The following is a 6,744-nucleotide window of genomic DNA, read 5'->3' as shown; positions in this document are numbered from 1 at the left end:
ATCCCTTGTGAAGGGATTTTAACCTGCCCAGATCTCCTAATGAGATTTCCAGGCCCGCTTCTAGTAAGCGGAGCTCCCAAAACCCCCCGGCTGCCTGGCTTCCTACTTTTCTACAAAGGGAGAGATGTGTGTGTGCGTGAGAGCAAATTAAAATCCTAGAGTAATTTCTCACTCACCAGACTTCCTTGACAGGATGGAAGATGTTCGAGGTCCTGGCGGGCCAGTCAGGAGATCCACGAGGAGTCCCCCAGAAACAAAAGCTGAGAGGTACTCAGGTTGATCAGACACCCGTCGTAAAACCCGAAACTGACCACGCAGGAGCACTTCTGACACCAGGTTGTTGAGGCAAAAAAAGTTACTCTGTCAAGGATGAGGAGTCTGGTTCTGAAGTGAAAAATGATTACAAGTTTATTGAACACAGGATTAAAATATAAAAGAACAGAATTGCAATCCGAGACACTGTTCAGAGGTCTGACAGAACAGAGATCTGAAGAGAATCTGATAAGAAACATAGATGCAGCATCTTTTAAGTAGAATGATCAGTCACAACACATCATGAAATACAAACAAAGAGATTGTCTGTTCCTCACACAGGATTAGACACTTCAGCAAACCTAATGAGCTTTTTTTCAGTTTCTTGAGCACGTAAACAACCCTAGTGACATTAAGGCAGGATGCCCGGCTGGGTCATCCTGAGGCGCCTGGCTGGTATCAGATAAGTCACACAGATCAGGGCGAACTGTTCTAAAGAATGCATCCACATTTACGATAGCAACAGGCTACTTAGTATTAAACTCAATTACCAAGAACTTAAACAAGCTGTTTACCCTGAGAGTGATCAGTAGACACAATATAGTAAAGGGAATAATATGAAATTTCCCCAACAATCCGACATGGTCTGGAAAAGGAATTCTGTTTGTAGGTCAGTTGTTGGATAAAAACGGGACTTCTGACATTCAGAATTCCTTAAAAAAGTCATTTACCTGGAACAGCTGAAGAGTTGGCTGTTGTCTTAAATGCAGCTCCTGCAGGCTCGTCACATGTTGAAGAACACGTCATTCCCAGAGATTAACACGGAATTTAACAACGTTTTCATGGCTGATGTTGATCTCACAGACAAACGTTGGAGCAACAAATAAATCAGGAATGAAGCGTGCGGTTCACTTCCAGCTGCTGCAGAGTTCTTCTGGGACTCTACCACGGCTGCTTTACAGGGAAAAAGCTGCTAAACTTCTTCATAATTACTGGATTAACAACAAGCTGGAAGAAGTTTCTTTTAAGGTTTAACTTCAGATTTTTCCTGTTCAGGAAACACTTCAAAGATTCCAGATAAATATTGATGATGCCTGTGTGTTCTGCAAAGCTAACAAAGAGACAATTTTCCAGATATTTTCCAACGTGTTCCCACCAAACAGTTCTGGTCCGACATGGAAAGCTTCGTCTGGGCTCAGTTAAACATCAACATCCACATTAATGTTTTCATCTTATATTTTATATTGAAAGGATTGTCAGTGATGTAAACTCTGTTATTCAGCTATTAATCATTCTTGGCAGGTTTCATGTCCACAAGTGTAAATGTTCTGGATCTAAACCTTTTTAATCTTTTTATTGTGGATCTGAAATCTTAAACCAGCTCAGCTGAAAATGTGAAGAACCAGAAAGCAACAAGAACTCTTGATATTTTGAAGAAACTGCACATTATTTCATTTTTCTATGTAAAATAAAATAAATAAAAACTCCACGTTTGTATCTGTTGTCTTCGGCCTTGTTCAGTTGAAGCTGTTTAAGTTGCATCTTATATGTAAAATGTTTTCTGTTATAAAATCTAAAACGTGTTCAGAGCCTGAATTGGGACGCAGGTCTATACTGTTCCTTGTGGTTCCAGGTGAGATCCGTACTCGGACGTCTACATATGTTTATGTTCCAGTTAATCTGTAGCTGGTTTAGAGAGGATAGCTGCGCTGCTTTCCACCAGTAGGTGGCAGTAGCGCTCTACTAATGGGGGTGACCGGTCCGGAGCTGGAATTTCTTAGAGGAAGTAGCCGGTCAGGCAGAACAGCTGACAGCATCCACCGCTGATCTATACTGTTCCTCGTCCTTCCAGGGATCAGCATGAATAAAGCCTTTCATGAAGCGGAGCATGGCTGAATTTCTCCCGTGTGTAACACATGGAGTTCAAAGCTTCACACACCTGGAAACAGCAGCAGGGTTATGTCACTGGTATGGATCATATCATTTAATATGCACCTGTTAACTCCTGTTCATGTGTTTTTGCATGTTGTGTGCAGAGTGTTCCACATGCAGTCTGTCCCTTGAACACAACACAGTCTTGTCTTGCTGGTTGATGAGAGATATAGCACACAGTCTGGCTGAAGCTGGTCTTTAACAGCTCGTCCTGGGAAAGACAAAGAACGCTGTAGTCTAGGCCCAGAATCCATCTGGGATAAATTCAGAGAATATAAACCTAGCGGAGCTCTGAGATCCGTAGACTCTGGTCCACTAGTCCAGACCAGAGTCCAGACTAAACATGGAGAAGCAGCATTTAGCTGTTATGCTGCAAACAAGTGGAACAAACTGCCAGTGGAGATTAAACTTTCACCAAACTGTAGTAACTTGACACGTTTTGAAGTACTACATCACTTTATTCCATAACAGGAATCTCCACAACGTACAGCTAACGTGCTGTTCAGAACACACATTTTCTCTGGAGAACTTCTTCTCTGTACCTCCCAGCGTTATACAGCGACAGCGCCACTAAATTTATACATCACATCACTACACAAACGTAGACACTTTAAATCAGGTTAAAAACTTTTCTTTTCTCCTGCACCTATGCATGAAATCTGCAGCTAACTTTTAACTTATCTGGCTTTTAATCATTTTAATGTAATTTATAATTTTATTGTGATTTTTGCTGTTTGTTTCTGTCTTTTCTGCTTTCTTGCAGCATTTGTAATGATTTTAATGTTTTATGTGCACTTTGAATTGTCTCGTATGTGAAATGTGTTATAGTACAAATAAACTTCCCTTGTAGTTTAATTCAGATTGATTCATATTTTAATGGAGATTTCATCATTTCTTTTGAAAAAAACAAAATTGTTTTCTAATCGCTTCTAAACCATGTTTATTAAAACTTCATAAACTTCAACACTTTTTGTTTTATTAATCTTATTTAATATTCCATTTATTCTTTTTAAGGTTTGAATGTCTGTGAACACTTATTGAAACAGAATCTAGATTCTGATGTTGTTGAAAGGATGTAAAGAATAATGTTGGAGATGAGGACTCATGTTGAAATAAATCTACATTGTGAAGCAACCCTTTCTTACACTGGATTAGAAATATTGTAGAAAATTATACTGAATTACCAGGTTTTACAGAACATTGTGCTCTTGTAGACGTAACATGTAAGGTTATAATTACATGATTTTAATAATAATAGGTGGTGATCTGAAGCGGCCGGTCTGAGGCATTAAATGAGTCCCACTCCGGCCCTGCTGTCTCCTGCAGGAAGGTTCCTGCTTATATAGGCGCTGACAAAAGACTGTACAATGCTGCCCCCTGGTGGCCAAACAAGGTATATACAGATACTTAAAAATGGCTCCTACAGACGCAGAAACAAAACTATGGATCTTTCACATTAATTCACTTTGGGACCTGCTTCCAAAAATGAGTGTTAACAAGCTTCCAAAATGCTGCTTGTATGAGGACAAAATGTCCAAACACTGGACATTTTTTATGGCTACACTTAAACTCGTCCCCATGTGGACACGAACTCAGCTGTTTCTGCTCCTTCCCTTTCTCTTCCTGCTGACACTTTTTCACTTTCAGTCCTTCACGTTGTAAATGAAGCTTCAACAGTTACAGAGCCAGTGTTTTAGCATTTATTTAATTTTAATTTATTTTTCTGGGCCTTTCTTTGACGTGTAGCTGTTTCAGGTTTACAGAAAATATTTTCTAAACTGATTGTAGTCTAAATAGTAAGCTGCTGGGCCAATTTCTACACAAACCATCTCTACAAACCTTCTTCGGCTGTACCGAACCACAGATTAGTTGAGGACAAATTTACAATTATTGTAAAACTGAAGACAGTTTGATATTTCTTCAGCTGCAGGTTTGTGATGAAGTGGAGCGAAAACATCCAGCTTTGGGAAAGAAGTGACAAAGATTTGACTGCGTCTGCAAAAAGTGCTTCACCTGCCTCCAGAGAAATCTCTGCCATAGCAGCTGTACCTGGAGGCCAGAGAGGAGGCTCTCGTTGAAGAGTTACCAGGAGTTAACAGGTGCATATTAAACCATGTCGCCCAGACCAGTGAAGCAACATTTTCTCTACATCACCCTCTTGCTGTCTTCAGCTTTCTGAAACCTTTGAAATACAGAAACAAGAATTTCCAGCATTAAAACCTGGTTTAGATGTTAAATGTATTGTTTCTCTTGCAGGTATTGACTCTTTATATTTCTCCCATACGTCTATAAGGAGAACATGAACCTTTTAATCCCTCTTGGAGACTCTGATGCAGACATGTGGTGTTTAACTGAACCAAACACACACAACAAAGTTAGCAAGTTAACTTTTCTTATTGATTGTATGACTGAAATTATGTAATTAAAACAGAAATAGTTGAAAGGAAACATAAACTTTTTATTATTTAATTACATTTGACTACACACTAAATAGTTTATTTACTTTACAAAGAATTAAAAAATGAGCTCTAATGTGGTTCGTTGTGTTTGTTCCGTGTGATTGTAGCGTGACCTTCTATCTCCACACACAACTATTCTCCTGACTGGTCAAGACTGGAAAATGTCCTTCTTCACCAAAAGAGCGCCAAACGTTGTGAAAGCAGACGATGTTGAGGAAGGGATCATCTCTGCCTTCTGCACTGACTTTGTCTTCAAGCTGGCAAACCCGAGACACCTGAAGACACACTGACGTTCCTCCAGAGGTGCATGGTGGTGACCAACCTCTGCCAAGAACTGTTAACAGGACCATAAATCTTCTTTATTCACTCCATTATGCCGCATACCTAGCAGTGCTTCTAATGCTCCAGGAGAGAATCTACCTTAAATGAATTCAGCACAAAGGACTTTATAGAATTTATTATTATTGTTTTATGGTATAAAGTTAGAGGAAGAAAAACTGTAGAACAGATGATGATGTTTGTTGTGATTTCATCTTTCATTCTGCTGCATGTTTGTGTGTGAATGACGCCTAACAAAGCTTCTTTATTTTCATCACTGGCTGAAATAAATTAAACTAATGACAATAAAACCACCAATAGATGGAGGCCTGAGAAACGTAGGAAAGACCAGAACTGTTAGTTCCACATGTGTGTGATCATCCAGTGTGTAACAGCAACGAGCAACGCAAAGCAACATGTTTAGTTTTTTCTAGAAGTTTCTTTGTAACACGCTCCATCATACAAGTACAACATGCATGTAAGCTGAGCCCCGTCCAGACTGTGAAGTATAAGTGTAAGAATAGTAGAACACACACACTTTCTGCTGCTGTTTTCATGGTTTTCAGTGTGTCTTTCTGCAGGTGCTCCTGATGATTGTCTGCTGTGTTTTCATATAGAGGCCGTAGGATGTTTTCTGTTTCTCTACCGGTGTTGCAGCTGGTTGTTCTGTTGTTTCTGTTGTTTCTATCTTTGTCCTCTCTCCACGTTTTACTCTCCTTTTCTCTTCTGTTTAATTCAATCCAGCTTTATTTGTACAGCAGCTCTTTACAACAAAGTCCTCTCAGGGCTCCTTTCTTTCATATCCTGTGTCAGGTCCAGCTTTTAAATCTTTATTCAGCAAAAAACTACTAAAAGAAATGAATAATACTGAAGTATCAGAGGAGCCTTATATGTCGTGGTCATAGGTGATGTTCTTGGTTTTGTCATGTTTACTTTAGTTTCCAGTTTTGTTGGTTCCCGTGTGTGTTGTGTGTTTTGTTTGCGGCTCGTTAGTTCACCTGGTCTGATTGCTCCCTCACTTCACCTGTTCCCTGTTAGTCGTCCTCTGTTTATTTACGCCTTGGTTTCTCTGACTCGGTGCCAGATCATTGTTGTTGTTTCGTGTTCAGTCTGTATCGGTTTCCTTGTTCCTTGATATTAAATCCTGGATAATGGCGTTGGTTTGTCTCCTGCCTCATCAGTCTGCGTTTGGGTCCTCACCTCTGCTGTCCTGTCACATTATATCCATAAAGCTCCTCAAGGGGAGTTAAAACATTTCCAAGGCAGGAGAGAACTAGTTTTATCTTTTATATATTTCTTACTTAATAAATCTGACTTCTGTACGTATTATAAGGTGGGTCAGTTCAGGTGGTTAGGATTACTGCACACGTGTAAATGTACACGTATGTTAATGTAAAGAAAACTCTTAGCAGAAGCTTCCAGTTCAGATCCTCTAAATGTTGTAGAAACACTGATGTAAGTTTATCAGAGTGTCTGGGAGAACGGCTCACCCTGATGGTGAAGCCTGGATTATCAGTAGAGCTGTGATCAAACCTTCTGATGGAAAGACTTTTTAACCCTTTGGATGCCAAATGAAGGAGTTAGAAAAGCTGCAGAGGCTGCAGCTGTATGAGAGGAAAGCTCAGGGGCATGGAGACCTGGCTGAAGTTCAACAAGCTGCAGGTTCAAATCTTACAGCTTGCAGGTGATGAATTCCAGTTTAAACTCCATGAATTTAAAGCTTCTTAACTCCTCTAAGAGTCCAGTCTAAAGTAAAGAGTGAAGCTTCACATCTCTGGAAGAA

At 39.9% G+C, this 6,744-nt stretch overlaps 1 long non-coding RNA gene across 1 annotated transcript; it reads left to right on the top strand.

The window, feature by feature from the left end:
• Positions 1-909: 909 nt before the first annotated feature.
• Positions 910-4,752, top strand: LOC121636062. Its single transcript, XR_006009604.1, has 3 exons — positions 910-2,220; positions 4,109-4,283; positions 4,441-4,752. It is a non-coding gene; the product is annotated as an uncharacterized LOC121636062 (long non-coding RNA).
• The last annotated feature ends 1,992 nt before the right edge of the window (positions 4,753-6,744 follow it).

The sequence above is a fragment of the Melanotaenia boesemani genome (genome assembly GCF_017639745.1).
Source record: "Melanotaenia boesemani isolate fMelBoe1 chromosome 2 unlocalized genomic scaffold, fMelBoe1.pri SUPER_2_unloc_3, whole genome shotgun sequence".
Classification (NCBI taxonomy): Eukaryota; Metazoa; Chordata; class Actinopteri; order Atheriniformes; family Melanotaeniidae; genus Melanotaenia; species Melanotaenia boesemani.
This window is presented reverse-complemented; position numbering and strand designations above follow the sequence as displayed.